The sequence below is a fragment of the Chiloscyllium plagiosum genome, unplaced genomic scaffold, assembly GCF_037043375.1.
Source record: "Chiloscyllium plagiosum isolate Xiang-an unplaced genomic scaffold, Cpla_swu_hap1 HiC_scaffold_14, whole genome shotgun sequence".
NCBI classification, from domain to species: Eukaryota; Metazoa; Chordata; class Chondrichthyes; order Orectolobiformes; family Hemiscylliidae; genus Chiloscyllium; species Chiloscyllium plagiosum.
The window spans coordinates 53,296,765-53,314,831 of NW_028270152.1; the positions used below are offsets into that span (position 1 = coordinate 53,296,765).

At 41.4% G+C, this 18,067-nt stretch overlaps 1 protein-coding gene across 1 annotated transcript in view; it reads right to left on the bottom strand.

Annotated features, from left to right (window-relative positions):
* Nucleotides 1-15,158, bottom strand: part of prok2 (prokineticin 2) — a 163,327-nt gene extending 148,169 nt beyond the window's left edge. The window contains exons 1-2 of the mRNA XM_087993978.1: nucleotides 15,061-15,158; nucleotides 10,457-10,570 (exon numbers count right to left, since the gene is read on the bottom strand). The gene's annotated coding sequence lies outside the window, so the exon portion shown is untranslated. The remainder of the gene's footprint in view (nucleotides 1-10,456; nucleotides 10,571-15,060) is intronic.
* Nucleotides 15,159-18,067: the final 2,909 nt, after the last annotated feature.

An 18,067-nucleotide genomic window follows, 5' to 3' on the forward strand; every position in this document is an offset into this window, starting at 1 on the left:
ACTAGTACATTATTGCATTCAATTTTGGTCACTATGAAAGAACAAAGTGCATTATAATTGGAAAGGGTGCTGGGAGGGATAATAGACTGACCACAAAGGTCTCGGAAGGCACTATGAGGAACTATTAAGAAATCTAAAGCCTTCGAGTCTAGAAAGTAGGTAGTTGCAACGTGGCACCACTCACAAGGTGCAACCTATTATTTGGATACAGGAGCTGAAACTAAGCCAAACAAAAATGCCCCTGGGATTTGTCTCATATCTAGCAGACACCAACCTTTAAAAAAAGACTTTCTTGATGAATAGTGAAATGTTAGAATAACTTGACTGACACGGTGACAGAAACAACAATTGTTGGGTGGCTTAAAATATATTGGATATTGTAATGGGAAATTATACCTGTTAAAATAATCATTAATATTCAAATTACCTAACTCCAACCTTTCAAATGCTTACTTAAACCATTAAGAGCTTTCATTAAAATTAGTCATATGGCAAATTAGGCTTCACTACTTGTTTGAACGATCCAAGAGTGATTGAAGGAGAAGTGAGGATAAAATAGGATTATGGATTCCATGTATAGAAGGGCCACAGGCAAAAGCAGAGAAATTATGTTGAATTCAAACTATATTAAATTTTGGTTGGAGCATTATTTTCATTTCCAGGTGTCTATCTGCAACAACCCACGAAATGTTGCCCAAGGTTAAGTATTATTTACATTTGTCTATTGGACGTGGATATTTCTGGTAAGGCCAGCATCTGTAACATCTTTAAGAATGTGGAGATGAATGGCTAGAAAAAAAACTACTAGCCACCAGGATACATGAACATCAACTAGCCAGAAAAAGACATGACCCTGTCTCACTAGTATCTTTACATACAGATGAGGAAGAACACCATTTTGACTGGGACAACACATCCGTTCTAGGACAAGCCAAACAGAGACACGCACGAGAATTCCTACAAGCATGGCATTCCAACCAGAACTCTACCAACATTGACTTTGATCCCATTTACCACCCCCTGAGAAAAAGAAAAGGAAATGGTGTCACCACAGGAAATGACATCACCAAACCAAGGAAACCTCAACACATAAATAAAAAGTGGGCCATACCACTAATGCTTCACTGGAGGCTCACTGAAGATGTTACCTAGTAAGGTGATGAAATGTCTGAAAACAAACTTTCCAGCTCAGCGAACAAACCTACATCCAAAATATGTTTGGTGGTGGATGATGTGCTAATCAACATGGATGATTTCAAGTTCCTGAAATGTTTTTGGAGCTGAATTCAAGTGGGATGCATTCCATTATATTCCTGACTAGTGTCTTGTGATTAGTGGGCAGGCATCTGGTATTCATTTTAGCCACAGTGTTTTATACTACTAGTCCAGTTAAATTTCTAATTAATGGTAAATGGTGAGAGATTATCATCTGGTAATTGTGTGAGGCAAACGTTTTTTGTCAGCCGTGGATATTGTCCGTGATTTGTTCCCTGTGGGTATGACTGCTTGATGATCTGTATAGTTAGAAATGGTGTATCACACAGTGCAAACATCAGAGAACATTTCTGCTTCTTACCTCATGATGGAGAGACATCATGAATGAAGTATTTGAATTGGTGAGATCAAGGAGATTGCCATGAGTATTACTCTAGGATCTCAATGATTAGTTACATTGAACATGGAACACAGAACAATACAGTACAGTAGTGGCCCTTCAGCCCTCAATGATATGCCGGCCTTCTATCCTATTCTAAAATCAGACAAACCTACATATCCTTCATTGTACTATCTTCCATATGCCTATCTAAGAGTCACTTCAATGTTCCTCATGTATCTGACTCTACTACCACTGCTGACAAGTGCATTACATGCACCCACCACTCTCTGTGTAAAGAAGCTACCTCTGACATTTCATCTAAACCTTCTTCCAATTACCTTAAGATTATGCCTTATCCTGATATACATTTCTGCCCTGGGAAAAAGTCTCTGGCTACCCACTCTATCTATGCCTCTCAACATCTTGTACACCTCTATTAAGTCACCTCTCATCCTTCTTTGCTCCAATGGATAAAGCCCTATCTCCCTCAACCTTTCTTCATAAGACATGCCCTCCTGTCCAGGCAATATCTGGTAAATCTGGTCTGCATCATCTCTAAAGCTTCCACATCTTGAGGCAATCAGAACTGAACACAATATTCCAAGCATGGTCTAACCAGGACTCTATAGAGTTGCAGCATAACCTCACAGCTCTTTATCTCAATTCCCCACGAATGAAAGCCAACACTCTATACACCTTCTTAACAACCCTATCAACTTGGGTAGCAACATTGAGGGATCTATGGATATGGATCCCAAGATCCCTCTGTTCCTCCATGCTGCCACGAATCCTGCTTTTAACCCTGTATTCTGCATTCAGATTCAATCTTCTAAAGTGAATCACTTCACACTTTTCCAGGTTGAATTCCATTTGCCATTTCTTAGCCCAACTCTGCATTCTGTTAATATCCCATTGCAACCTACAACAGCTCTCCACACTATCTACAGCTCCACTAACCTTCGTGTCATCGGCAAACTTACTAACCTACCCTTCCACTTTCTCATTCAAGATTTATAAAAATCACAAGGAGCAGAGGTCCCAGAACAGATCCCTGCAGAACACCACTGGTCACTGAACTCCAGGCTGAACACTTTCTATCTACCACTACTCTCTGTCTTCTATGGGCCAGCCAATTCTGTATCCACACAGCCAGATTTCACTGTACCCCATGTCTCCTTACTTTCTGAATGAGCCTACCATGGGGAATCTTATCAAATGCCTTGGTAGAATCCATGCACACCGCATTGACTACTCTACCTTCTTCAATGTATTTTGTCACATCCTCAAAGAATTCAATAAGATTTGTGAGGCATAACCTGCCCCTCACAAAGCCATGCTTACTATCTCTAATCAAACTATGGTTTTACAAGTAATCATAAATCCTGTCTCTCAGAATCCACTCCAATACTTTGCCCACCATGGATGTAAGAATAACTGGTCTGTAATTTCCAGGATTACCCCTATTCCCTTTCTTGAACGAGGAATAACATTTGCTACTCTCCGATCTTTTGACACTACTCCAGTGTACAGTGAGGACGTAAACATCATTGCCAAAGACACGGCAATCTCTTCCCTTGCTTCCTGTAGTAACCTTCGGTAAATCCCATCTGGCCCAGGGCATTTATCTATATCTTTGTTTTTCAAAATTTTCAGCACATCCTCCTTCATAATATCTGTAGGGAACTCCCAATAAAGTGATTGCTTCTTTCCTGTTTCTGACTTCTACCCATACTGACTCTGTAGACAAACCCTCCTCGCCAACCTCCCTTTCTGTAGCTGTGATACTATCCCTGATTAGCAATGCCACCCCTCCTCCTTTTTACCCCCCCACCACAATTCCTTTTGAAACATCTAAACCCTGAAGCCTTAGTTGTTCAAGGATGTTGGCCAGACAGATAGAGACTCCACCCGGATGGATTGGCTAGTAGTCAATGCATGATGGCAGCAGGGAACTAGAGCCTGACTCTGGGGGATGGGTCTTGGCCATGTCATCCCCTTTCCTTCCACTTTTAGCACAACTAGGTATTTTTTCCAAACCACCCGTGCCACCCCACCACCCCAACCAGCTGCCAGAGAAATACACAAGTAATTAACCCCATCGTTACCCTAATTTATGCAATTGATGCTGTGTTCAGTGAACTCAGCTCTTTATGGATATTCTGTGCTGTGAATCAAATTGGGTAAAAACTAACATCTATGAGGTGGGCTACCTCAGAAGGAAGCTGAGACAGTGAATTGACCCTTCTGACTAACAGTGGCATGCTTGAAATACTGTATCTACATAATTGTATAGAAATTGAATTTTGAGAATAATAAGCAAACATTTTGTGTTGAAATATTTTATCTAACATGATTAAAGGATATTTTATTTTTCTGTTGTTACTGTCTAATAATGAAAATTTATCATTTACAGTCAATTGGTTGAAGCAGGGATTATAAACACCAGCAGCTTTTGAGGTAAATTACCCATTGTATACATAATTGAACTGACGTAACTGGAAAGGGTAGAGTGTCATTTGTCACATATTCCCAGTGATGATGGCCATAACAGCACTTTGAACTGTTTCCATTTCAATCCACTACTTTGCACAGTGTTACATTTTCTGTGTAAGAACCATAAACTGAAATAACTAAGTTGACCAAACAACTCCCAAGTGAAGAAAATTTACAGCATGATTTCATTTTGTAACTTTTACTTCCAATCAGAACCACATAAACTAAACATGACTTATCAGGCAAATAATACTTCAATGAAAGTATGTTTCACTTTAATTTCTACCTGAACCATAAGCACCTGCCTTAATTGGCACATACATGTCATACCTTGCAAGAATTCCAAAGTTCCCTCATTCAGCCTCTGACAAACAGGATCTCTCACTTGCTTCAAGTCACATCAGAGGTCCCAAATGCCACAATCCTGCAGAACTGTCTTACAATAGACTTGATGATACAGATTTTCCCTGAGACTCTCTGATCCTACCTATTTATTATTCTTTGTTAAAAAAAAGTTTGGTTAGCTTCAGTAAAACTGATCTGGAACAATAAAATTGTCCAATTTATATTTTTCGCTCTCACTCTATCTTCAGTTTCTGTTGTGTTTCATTTCACACAACTTAGTGTATGGGTCTGCCCTGTTCTGTATTCTGCTTTGCCTCTCCTTGTTATCATACTTTTTGTATATTTACTGCTTTGCAGTTGGTACTGCATCCAGAACAAAGGCCATTGCATCCCATTGACAACTGTTCCTATTATAAGGAAATGCATATTGTCCTTACTGTCTTGGAAGCCAGAGTTGATAGATGTGAAGCTGGAAAAGAGAAGCAGGTCAGAGGGCATTTGAGGAGCAGGAAAGTCAATATTTCTCAGTGTGAAACGTCAGCTTTCCTGCTCCCTGGATGTTACCTGACCTGCTGTACTTTTCCAGCTTCACATCTATTGTCTTTACTATGCTGTTTCTGGGGCAGTGGTTCACAATGCTTCAACCAATCACCTGGTGCCTATGGTTGGTGTTATTATGTTGGTATTTCAGGTAGTTTCTCTGTTTTGGAAAATGGCCTCCTACATGCTTAAATTAATCAATTGGCAGGTGATTACCCACCTTTAACACTGTGGTAGCATATATCCTGGCAATCTGGTCTCTTTGCAACATTGTCCAGCTACAAATTGCAAGAACACTTTTATTTTCATTGAGAGAACCTGAGTCTAACCTCTTCCTCATGACCTAGTGAACTAGTCAGCTTTTCCCATCACCAGAGCAGTTTTGAAAGCATTCCACTTCCGACAATCAGTTGTTCTGAATGGTTGCATCTCTCAATTCATGAATAAATCTAGCATGAAGAAACACTGCAAGTGGATGGTTTATAGATATCAAATTCTGCACCATGGCATTTGCTGAATCAAGCCGCCACTTCACCCAATAAAGAGAGGGACCTTAAAACGTTGCATGATCATTTGTGTTTGTACATCAAGTAAGCTATCAACACAATTCAGTTCACCATGTACCTTTCACTCAGCTTCTTCACAGCTTCAACAAGCTGTAGGTCCACACTATAATAATGCATCTTAAGAGATGCTTATTTTCGCTCATTTTCATCATTGCCCTAACTTCTCCACTTAATATATTACAAATTCCTATGAGGGTTCTAAGCACTATGGTAATAAGGACTGCCGCTCAATTTTAATCTATCTTGATATTGTACTGGTTTAAGAGTCATTAGCTTGCAGCCAGAACTTGATAAGGTCATGACATAATTAGGGGCTGGGGAATCAAAGTCGATTTGTGTTTCAATTCTCTGGCCTGCAGTCATTTAATTTCCATGTAAACACCATTTGTAATAAGCAGCTTTGGTGAAAGATAATTGATCTTGGGTGGATCATTCATTTTCCTCACCTTCACCGTGAGACAACAAAGTTCTCACTTGCAGGGTTGAGCATCTAATTAGTTTGGATTGAAATTATTGCCAATGTTCAACCGACTCTTTTCACAATATTCAGAAATTCACACAGCTTTGTCATATTTTGTGTTTACTTACAGCAGAATAAAAAATGATTCCGAATCAACATGAATAAACTTTACAGGGGTGGTCTGGGGTTGGGGAGCCAGTGCAGTACACTAACATAAGTAACAAATTTTTTTGCAAGGAATTGCTGCAAAAGTAAACTTAATCAGACCTCAATAAACACAAACAAATTGACTTCAATTTAATCCACTACACAGAGTTCAGAGCCACTATTTACAAGAGCTATAACCTAAAAGGTCATTCTCTACATAGTTATTTAGTTACATCAATTAAAAACTACTTTCAATGCGAAAGACACGAATGTGGAACAGCCATGAGATGAGATTATCCACCTCCATCAGTCTTTGCACATAGCACTGCACCTGATTTTATAAATATAACATGACTGCTTAACTAAACAAAATAAATGAAGTTCAATCATGTATATTCCTTCATTTGCTTTCCCTAAATTTACTCTGTGATGACTATTTGAAAAAGAAAATTGTTAACCAATGTTTCAAAGTGATGTTTATGAGATTATTTGGAAAGCAATCTATCTCATAATGAAAAAATAATCAAGATCCAGGACTCTATGATCTCAGAAGTGTCAAGAATTTATTTTGTTGCTAGTTATAGTTAATGTATGAAATATTTTGCATATTTTTGGAATAATTATTTTTTATCATGTACTGATCTTATAAAAGGATGTATTCAATCTGGTCAACAACTTCACAAACAAGTTTAATACTGCTGTGTTGGTCTGTATTTATTTCCAATTAGCTTCTGGTATTGTAACTGAAGGTCATGCTCAGAGATGTGCATGTTAAACTGAAAGGGGGTGTTTTGTGTTTCAGTATAGTATGGCTACCAAATGAGCTGAGGTCAAAAGTAAATTAGCCGGAATTTAGATTTTAAATGTGTTATCAGTCTCAGCTTCAAGAGCCACAGTGTGCAGCAACCAAATGTATGCTATTTGGTGAAAATTAAATTTGGAGATTCCAGACTCAATTTCTTTGTTTTTAGATTAAACAAAATTGAATTTTTTAAGCCAATGTTGAATAGGACAATACAGGGCCTCACAATTAATTTGCACTGGTGTCTGGCTGCTTGTAAAATCGACATGGCACCAAATATATTCTATCTTGATTTCCTTCTAAACATGATTGAAAATTACAACCCCATTGTTACTGAAAACATACACAAATTAAGCATAAATTAATTTTAAGTATATCCTAATCAAAAAGGAAGAGAATAGAGGGTTGAATCTTACCAGAAATCAACTGTCATTTAGATGCGTTTCATGCAGGATTTATTTTTGGAAAGGCAATGGGTTTTATCACAATATCATCCAAAGCTCACCTCATTATCTATGTACCATGTACATTGAGAAACCAAGTTGACCAAGGTTTTTCTAGATTTACTTTCATGAAACATGAAGCGAGTTAATTAATAATTGCATTACAAGAGATCCTTATAGAAGAAGAGACCACAACGCGATAAAAGTCTCCTTTTGGATAGAAAGTGAAGTAGTCTAAGCTAAGCTCCTCAGTCTAAACAAATGAAACTATGGAAATATGAAGGATGAGTTGACTGGGATACGCTGGATAGCTTCATTAAAATGTTAGCCAGTGGGCAGAAATGGTTAGTTTTAATGACAATTCTTACTTTGTAGCAGTTATAGTTTCGTTTTGGACAAGAGAACATATCAGGAGAAGTGGCTCAACTATGATTAACAGAAGAAATGAAGGGTAGCATTAAATCCAAAGAAGCTTCTTATAAAGTTGCTAAAAGAGTAGCAAGCCTGAGGACTGGGAGCAGTTTAGAATTCAGTAAAAGAGAATCAAGAGGTTTATGAAGAATGGAAAAATTAAAATATGAAAGTAAACATGCAAGGATGCAAAAGTGAACAGTAAAAGCTTCTAGAGATGTGTAAAAAGAAAAACAAGATTAGTGAAGGCATATATAGGTCTCTTACAGTCTGAAACAGGAGAATTGATAATGCAAAACAAAAAATCAGTAGAACAATTAAATAACTATGTAACAGCATCTCCACAGGAGCAGTTCTGGTCCTTTCCAACAGGAACCAGGATCCTCCCTTTATAGGAGGTGAGAAGTGGAATGCTGGGAGCCCCTTCAGCCATCTTCGCTTGCTCTGCCCTATTGTGTTATGTTTGCATTTGAAATGAGACATAGGTGTGGCATCAGGTGAGATGAACAAGGCTGGCACAGTTGTGAGTGCTGGCATGGGTTGGGGAAAGGCAATAAAGGATCAAAGGCGATGAGTGAGTAGGCGACACAGAAGGCATACACGTTTTGTAGTGTGGACAACTGGGGTGGGTATGAGCGAGAGAAGGAAGATATTGCTTGCAATAAGTGGCATCCCATGAGCTTTATTGGGGGGTGAGTGCAGTGGCAGAGATATTGTGAGTGAATGGGGTACAGAGCACTGTATAAGGTTTTATGGTCCAATATAGTGAACAATTCCTGCACCATGCTTACACCACGGGCACTTGGATGACGCTTGCTACATTGGCAACAAAGGTGAATTTTTCCAGGCTGCGTAGATAACTTGTGCATCACAGCCATTACTGACACTGGGCTGAATCTTTTTTGGGCAAGTATGGATCATGTCAAATTTGATGGAATGGTTTTGGTGCAGACATAGCGGACTGAATGGTCTCCTTCTGACCAAATTGATTTTCTCACCACGACTAACAAAGCTCATCACTTTATTTAGCATTTTTGCCCTCATGGTGAGTATCATATTCAACCTTTGCCCCACCTTTCCACACACTGTTCCCGGAGCAACTCACCGCTCACCGGAGATTCCACAATTGACTGGCATCCCTGGCACCAGTGCTATGTTGAAAACCCATCATGTGCCCGAACCAGCACTGTCATTTTGCAGCTGCCCTGCACAGTTGTTGACGTTTGACATCCAGCTGAGAGGAGGCTCAGCTGCCTGGAACAATGCTCCAAGGAATGTCACTCTTCACCTTCACTTTGCCAGCTTAAGTACCATCATCTTCTCTCTCATCAGGAAGGGTTTTTGCCCAAAATGTCAATTTTCTTGTTCCTCAGATGCTGCCCCACCTGCTTTTCCAGCACCACTCTAATCTTGACTCTAATCTCCAGCATCTGCAGTACCCACTCCCACCCTGAGGAGATCCTAGACTAGTATCGGACTCTGCCTTTGAATTACTGTGCAGGGAAACTATAAACAAAGGCTATCCACTTCGACTGGACTCAGGCTTGCTAACAACAAACTTGTGTCTGCAGTAAAAGCTACTGCAAGGCAGGAGTAATATGAGTTTGACATCTCTGACAATGAATTGAACCCGGTAAGAATCCATGTTGAGTGTTATAGAGTCATAGAGATGTACAGCATGGAAACAAGACCCTTCGGTCCAACCTGTCCATGCCGACCAGATATCCCAACCTCATCTTGTCCCACCTGCCAGCACCAGGCTCATATCCCTCCAAACCCTTCCTATTCATATACCCATCCAAATGCCTCTTAAATGTTGCAATTGTACTAGCCTCCACCACTTTCTCTGGCAGCTCATTCCATACATGTACCACCCTCTGCGTGAAAAAGTTGCCCCTTAGGTCTCTTTTATATCTTTCCCCTCTCACCCTAAACCTATGCCCTCTAGTTCTGGACTCCCTGACCCCAGGGAAAAGACTTTGTCTATTTATCCTATCCATGCCCCTCATAATTTTGTAAACCTCTATAAGGTCACCCCTCAGCCTCCGACGCTTCAGGGAAAACAGTCCCAGCCTGTTCAGCCTCTCCCTATAGCTCAAATCCTCCAACCCTGGCAACATCCTTGTAAGTCTTTTCTGAACTCTTTCAAGTTTTGCAACATCTTTCCGATAGGAAGGAGACCAGTGTTCTTGAAGTCTATTTGTTTAAGATTGTAACATGTGTTGGGTTGAGCTGTTAACATGGTATTTAACAAGAAATAATGGGTGCCAGTTGAAAATTCAACACCGCCTGGTGGGAATCTCATCTCACCCACTTGAGAACAACAAAGATTTGGCAAGTTAATCTCAATGTTGAGGTGGGCTTTGCCTAACATGTTGCCTGATTCTGCCACACATCACACCATAGCCCACGTCGCTCAGAGATTGGTAAGATTCCTGATGTTGCACGATGTGGTCAAGAGTGCTCGGGGCCAGTTTTTTTTGTCACACTGTCGGTTGATGCCTCAGAGACATATACTGTGTCCTGCTTCACTGTGTATTTAATCTGCTTTGTGTGGGCATCTGTGTTTTGCTGCTGCCCTTTGGAATGGGCTCCAATCACTTGGAAGTGAAATCCCCTCCCTCCACTTACTCCCCCAGACTGACTTGTTACCTGATGTCTTTACTTTGGCCTCTCATTGGATTTTTCCAACTTTCTTCCTGTTGCCATGTCTTCAAGGCTGGGAAGATTCTGTCCAGAGTCTGAGATTTATAGCAGTCAATGCTTCTATGGTGGAAACAAAGATTTGGTCAACTGGAACATAGAACAAAGGATATTGTCTGACAATTAGTTTGTCAGTCATTACCTTGTTACCAAAATCACCAGATATGTGGACTCAGTGACTGCTCTATAACATTGAACTGAATCCAAGTAGCTCTTCCCTAATAAATGTCTCCCCTAGTTTCAGTGACACAGTATAATGCTAAGAACCTTGAATCTGAGAGTTTAATTCCTACCTATGAGAATGTCCTTGAATTGATTTCATTGAGTTCATTTCCTTGCATGTGCACCTGACATTTACAAAGGTGCCTTTAGCCAAATTTTAAATCAGTCTAAATATCTAGAATGTTTAAGTAGTAATATTTACCTTTGAGATATGGAGATAGTATATTCACATGCACAGAGAATTGGCTATTGGACAGGAAACAGTGAATAGGGATAAGGGTACTTTTCCAGTTTAGCAACCTGTAACCTGGAGAATTCACCACAAGGGTATACAGGAAAGCCACACACACAGACCAAGTCCTGAACTTTGAAAGCAACCACCCCAACACACACAAAAGAAGTTGCATCAAAACACTGTTCAAAAGGGCCACAACACACTGCAGTACACCAGAACTGCAAAAAGAGGAAGAAGAACACCTATACAATGTATTCGCCAAAAACGGATACCCCCGCAATTTCATCAACAGATGCCTAAGGGAAATATAATGGAATGAGGTCATGCCACAACCCAAAGGACTAGCCATGTTACCATACATCAAGAACATTTCTGAACTGACAGCCAGACTACTGCGACCACTAGGACTCATAACAGCACACAAACCAACAGCCACTCTCAGACAACATCTCACCAGGACAAAGGCCCCAATACCCAGCATGAGCAAAACCAACGTAGTGTACAAAATCCCATGCAAGGACTGCACAAAACACTACATAGGACAAACAGGAAGACAGCTAACGATCCGTATCCATGAACACCAACTAGCCACGAAACGACACTATCCTTAGTAGCCACACACACAGATGACAAGCAACATGAGTTTGACTGGGACAACAATACTATTATAGTACAGGCTAAACAGAGAACAGCCAGGGAATTCCTAGAGGCATGGCACTCATCCACAGATTCAATCAATAAGCACATCGACCTGGACCCAATATACCGGCCACTGCAACGGACAGCTGGAACTGACAACTGGAAGCGGCAGAGACAAACCACAATAAATGCCAGAGGAAACATCACAGAAGCGCTTCACAGGAGGCTCCCAAACACTGAGGATGTCACCTAGACAGGGGATGAAATGTCTGCAACACAAATTCCCAGCTCGGCGAACAGAACCACAACAACGAGCACCCGAGCTACAAATCTTCTCACAAACTTTGAACCTGTAACCAGTTAGGTTCCACAGGGATAATTGCTGGGACTACAACTGTTTTCAATATATATTAATGATCTGGAGGAAGGAAGCAAAGGGTGCTGAAGTCACATTTGCAGAAGACACAAAAAAAAGGTGGAAAGGCAAGTTGTGGGAGAGATGCAAATGGTTATTGCAGAGATATTGCTAGGTTAAGTATGTGGATGAAATGTTGGCAAATGAGAGAACGATGTGGGAAAAGGTGAAGTAATTCATTTTGGAATGGAGTAAAAAGCACAGAATATTATTTAAATAGACAGGGACTGCAGAAAGCTGCAACACAAAGGGACTTGGAGGTACCTGTGCACAAAACACCGAAAGGTAGCACACAGCTACAGCAGGTAATCAGGGAGGTGAATGGAGTATTGGCCCTTATGTCAAAGGGGTTGGAGTATCAGAGTAGGGAGGTCATCCTGCAACTGTACAAGGTACTGGTAAGACTTCATCTGGAGTACTGTGAGCAGTTTTGACTCCCTTATTTAAGGAAAGATATCATTTCATTGGAGGAATATCAGACAAGTTTCCCGAGGATGATTCCTGGTATGGAGAGATTATCTTATGAGCAAAGGTTAAACAGGTTGGGGCTCTACTCGCTGGTGTTTAGAAGAATGAGAGGAAATCGCATTGAGACACAGGATTCTTAAAGGTCATGACAGGGTTAATGCTGAGAGGGTGTTTTCCCTCCTGGAAGAATATATGGCAAGAGGGTGTACTCTCAGAATAAAGGGATTTAAGACTGTGATGAGGAGGAAATTTCTTCAGTCAGATAATTATGAGTTGTTGGAACTCCTTGCCACGGAGAGCTGTGGGGACAGAGTCCTTGTGTATATTTAAGGTGAAATAGATAGATTTTTGATCAGTAGATGAATCAAAGGTCATTGGGAAAATACTGAAAAGTGGGTGTGAGGAATGTCAGATCATCCATTTTCCTGTTCAGTGGTGTAGGCTCAAGGGGCTGAATGGCCCACTTCCTTCCCATTGCTTATAGTCGATAGCAAAATCATTGCATCGCTTCCTTTCTTCTAAAGAGTACAGGTTTCTTGTCGAATGAAGTGGAGGTGCAGGTGTTGGACTGGGTGGACAATGTCAGAAATCACATGACACCAGGTGATAGTCCAACAGCTTCATCTGAAATACTCCTATGTCAGGTGAAGTGCTCTGAAAGCTTGTGATTTCAAACAAACCCATTGGACTATAACCTGGTGTGATATCTGACTCTGCGGAATGAAGGTCAGGAGCAGGCTCCAAGGGGTGAAATGGTTATTCCTGCTCCTATTTTCTATGCTTTCTATGTTTCATCATTCATTCAAGAAATTAATAATCCGAGTGCAGCATGAATTTGTCATTGGTCTGATCGCTGAGCTGGTGGGTTTGTTGGCAGACGTTTCATCCCCTATGTAGGGGGACATCATCAGTGCTGCTGTACTACAAAGGGCAAAAGCACAAAGAAAATTACAGCACAGGAACAGGCCCTTCAGCCCTCCAAGCCTGCGCCGATCCAGATCCTCTATCTAAACCTGCCACCTATTTTCTAAGGATCTGTATCCCTCTGCTCCCTGCCCATTCATGTACCTGTCGAGATACATTTTAAATGACGCTATCATACCCACCTCTACCACCTCCACCGGGAACGGGTTCCAGGCACCCACCACCCTCTGCCTAAAGAACTTTCCACGCATATTTCCCTTAAACTTTTCCCCTCTCACCTTGAACTCGCGAGCCCTAGTAATTAAGTTCCGCACTCTGGGAGAAAGCTTCTTGCTATCCACCCTATCTATACCTCTCATGATTTTGTAAACTTCAATCAGGTCCCGCCTCAATCTCTGTCTTTCTAATAAAAATAATCCTAATCTACTCAAGCTCTCCTCATAGCTAGCACCCTCCATATCAGGCAATATCCTGGTGAATCTCCTCTGCATCCTCTCCAAAGCATCCACATCCTTTTGGTAATGTGGTGACCAGAACTGTACGTAGTATTCCAAATGTTGCCGAACTAAAGTCTTAGACAACTGTAACATAACCTGCCAACTCTTGTACTCGACACCCCGTCTGATGAAGGAAAGCATGCTGTATGCCTTTTTTAAAAAAAATATATTTATTAGCACATTTTTTTAACTTTACAAACATAAAATTCTTGAAAAAAAATCAATAACAAATATCAGTAAAATAAAAAGAAAAACCCCACAAATTACAATACAACTACTATCTACTAACTACTAACTTACCCTATAATACAAAGCAAACCCTAACACTGTGCAAAGCAACACCAAAACAAAAAGAAAAGCAAAAAATACCCACAAAATACAGGACAGCTATGCTCAGCGCAAAGCTCCCAAACAAAGGAACAGGAACATTGTATACATACCCGTATTAACTCGGGAGACCCCCTCCAGGGCCCAGGACTTGACAAATCTAACCATCCTGGTTATACAAACACCCTAGTTAAGATAACTGACAAATCTATATCCAAATAACTCAAGTAGGGCAGCCATGTCTTATAAAAATTGTCTGTTGTGTGGTGCACCATGTTTGTAAAAAGGTCCAAGGGAATGTGCTCCATAATTAATTTCTGCCATCCCAGCAAGCCCCACGGGTTCTCAGACACCCAATTCATCAGAATATTCTTCTGTGCACAGTTTGCAAAAAATATTAAACAGCTTCTTCCCATGCCCGTCTAAAGATGGTAAATTTGGTAGAGGAGAGATATCAGGTCTACTTTGACTTCAGTTCTCAATACCATCCCTATCTCTCCCGGTACAGAGCTCCAATAAACACGGAGCCTGTGGCATGTCCAGAACCAATGGGTAAGAGTACCTACACTTACTTTACATTTGTGGCACACTGAAGATGCTCCTTTGTTAAACTTCGCCAGATGGTCTGGTGCCAGATGAGCTCTGTGCAGAACTTTAACTGTGTAGCGCATGGCCTATTACAGATTGAGATCTTTCGAATATTCTCCCATATGTTCTCCCATGTCTCAGAAGGGATCTCCACTCCCAGTTCTTGCTCCCAGACCTCACATAACCGGTTAATATCCTACCAGGCCCAGCCACTCAGCAGGTGATAGACAGCACTAACCGAAAGGGTCCTTGTGGAGCGTAGCAACAGCCTCTCTGTATCGGGCTTATAGGGCTTAGTGAGAAGCATAGTCTTCTTCTGGATGAAATCCCTGACCTGAAAAAAACAGAAAAGGTCTCTGCTGGGTAACCCGTATTTGCGGCATAGTTGCTCAAAAGACATCATAACCTCCCCCTTCAAACAAGTCTCCCAAACTAGAAACTCCTCTCGCTGTCCATAGTTTGAACCCTGAGTCCATCATCCCTGGTCGGAACCCTAGCATGCCAATTATAGATGTAAGTGGCGTAGTCTTGGATAAATAACCCTCCATGCCTTGACTGTACTGACAATGGGGTTTCGGCAGTGGTCCATAACTGTCCTCAGCTTATCCATGAACAACAGGTTAATAAGAGGGCACTTTCATTGAGAGGACTCAATATCCAGCCATATTGAGTTTGGTCATTACTACCCAATGGCAGACAAAGGACAGCAGGGAACTCAATTGATATCTCCTGACGTCTGGGAAATCAACTCCTCCCCTTCCTTGAGGCAACTACAATTTAGTAAGTTTGATGAAGGGCCGCCCACGATGCCAGACAAAGGAACCAAACCAGCCCATAAACTTCCGCAGCGTTGACCTGGGAAACATTACAGGGAGCATACGCATGGGATAAAGCAAACGAGGAAGGACATTCATCTTAATGAGAGATATTCGGCCCAACCATGAAATTGGAAGAGCCTCCTATCTCTGGAGATCTTGCCTAATATTGTCGTCTAATAAAGTTAGTCCGAAATAACAGATCAAACTTGGGGGTAATAAAAATGCCTAGCTATCGGAACCCTGTCCGTGACCACTTAAAAGGGAACTTAGAGCCACCTTCAACGTCTGGGACATCCTTAAGGTTCCCCAAAGGCACAGCCTCCGATTTTGCAAAGTTAATCTTATATCCTGAAATAGCCCCAAATGAATTGATACTTGTATCAAATGGGGTACGGAGGTCATCGGGTTCGATGAAAATAGAAGGGCATCATCTGCGTACAATATAATCCTGTGTGCCCTCGATCCCACTTCTAGAGCAGTTATGTGGACGTTCTGAGGAATAGCCTTTGCCAGCGGCACTATCACCAACATAAACAACAACGGTGAGAGGGGACAGCCTTGCCGACTACCCCTACCAATCCTAAAATTCCCAGACTTCACCCCTTTGGTGATGACCACGGCCAGAGGGTTGTGATATAAAACCTCCACCCACCTAGCAAAGACCCCACTCAACCCAAACTGCTCTAAGACATAAAAAAGATACGGCCATTCTACCCGGTCAAATGTTTTCTCTGCATCTAAGGAAATCACCAACCCCTGAATTGATTGTTGCTGACAAACTTGGACCATATTCAGCAACCTTCTAATATTATTAGAAGACCTACAGCCCCTTATAAAGCCTGTCTGGTCCTCTTTAACAATATGGGGCAACACCCTTTCCAATCTCAGCGTCAGGATCTTGGACAGAATCTTGAAATCTGAATTTAAGAGAGATAGATGGGCCTGTATGAGGCACAATCCTCAGGAACCTTCCCCTTCTAAAGAATTAAGGAAATATTAGCTTCTCACAAAAATGGTGGTAGGCATTTATGTATATAGGAGTGATTATACATCTCCAACTTCGACTCTGACAGAATCCCTATGAACTCCTTATAAAACTCACCCGGAAGACCATCAGGGCCAGGCACTTTCCCACTCTGAAGTTGCCTAGCTGCTTCCTGTATTTCCTGAACTGTCAAGGGGACATTAAGGAGAGAGGCCTTTTCCAAGGTTACCCCTGGGAGGTCCAGATTCTTAAAAAAAGGTCTCCAATTTAGCACTCCTGACTTCGCAACCTTCAGACTGATACAATTCAGAGTAAAAGCTCCGAAAAGCCTCATTAATCTTTTTAGCATTGTATGTAAGGACCCCAGCGCTGTCTCTGATTGCAGTAATGGATTGGGGAGCAAGCTTTTTCCTAGTCAGGTATGCTAAATACTTCCCTGGCCTATCCCCATATTCGAACAGCCTCTGTCTAGCAAAAGCAAGTTCTTTCTTTGCGTTTTGTGTCAGTATTGAATTCAAGGCAGCTCGGAGGACCGTGATCCGCTGTAGCTTAGTCACTGAAGGCTGCGCAAAATGTGCTGCCTCGGTGGCTTTCAACCCCGTCTCAAGTAGACGCTGTTGTTCCTCCTTCTGTCGTTTCCAGCTAGCTGAATAGGAAATAGCTAATCCCCTAGCAAAGGCCTTAGCGGTCTCCCATAGCATAGATGGACTACTAGCCGTGCCTGAGTTGATAGTCAAGAATTCCTGAAACTCCTTCAAAAAGTATTCCACAAATTTGGAATGCTTAAGAAGAAAAGGGTCCAAATGCCAATGCTGCAAACCTAACCCTTCACTCTTGGCCTTAACCTCCAAATATACTGCCGCGTGATCAGAGATAGTTATATTCCCAATTTTGCAACTCATAATTGAATCCAGAAGGGCCGAGGGAGCCAGAAAGAGGTCAATCCTCGTGTGGCATTTATGTGGGTTTGAGCATAAGTAAATAAAGACTCATAGAATCGAAAAACCAGATATACAGAAACTACTCTATCATAACTATAAACAACTATTATTACCAAAAAACTACAAAGAAAACCAACTATAGAACCTTGAATGGAAGACTCTCCCCTCTGTCCATAGGGGGCACTAACCCTACCCATCCGCTCCTTCACAGCTCCTTCAAACCCGGACTGTGCCCCAGCCATGGGCCAGAAAAAAAAAGATGATCCTCAAATCAACAGAAAAAAATACAAAGTCAGGATGAGCACTCCACCCATCCCTGGCTTCATGTCACCCCGACTTGTGACTAAAAGAGAAGCAGAACAAACAAAAAACAAAGGGAGAGAGACAATAAAGAACATCTACAAAATTTCCCCTCAGAAAATCTAGTTATTAAAAAAAAAGGAACACCTTATTCCAAAGTCTTTTCCCCCCTTCCCAAAAAGGAAATTATTAAGGAGAAAG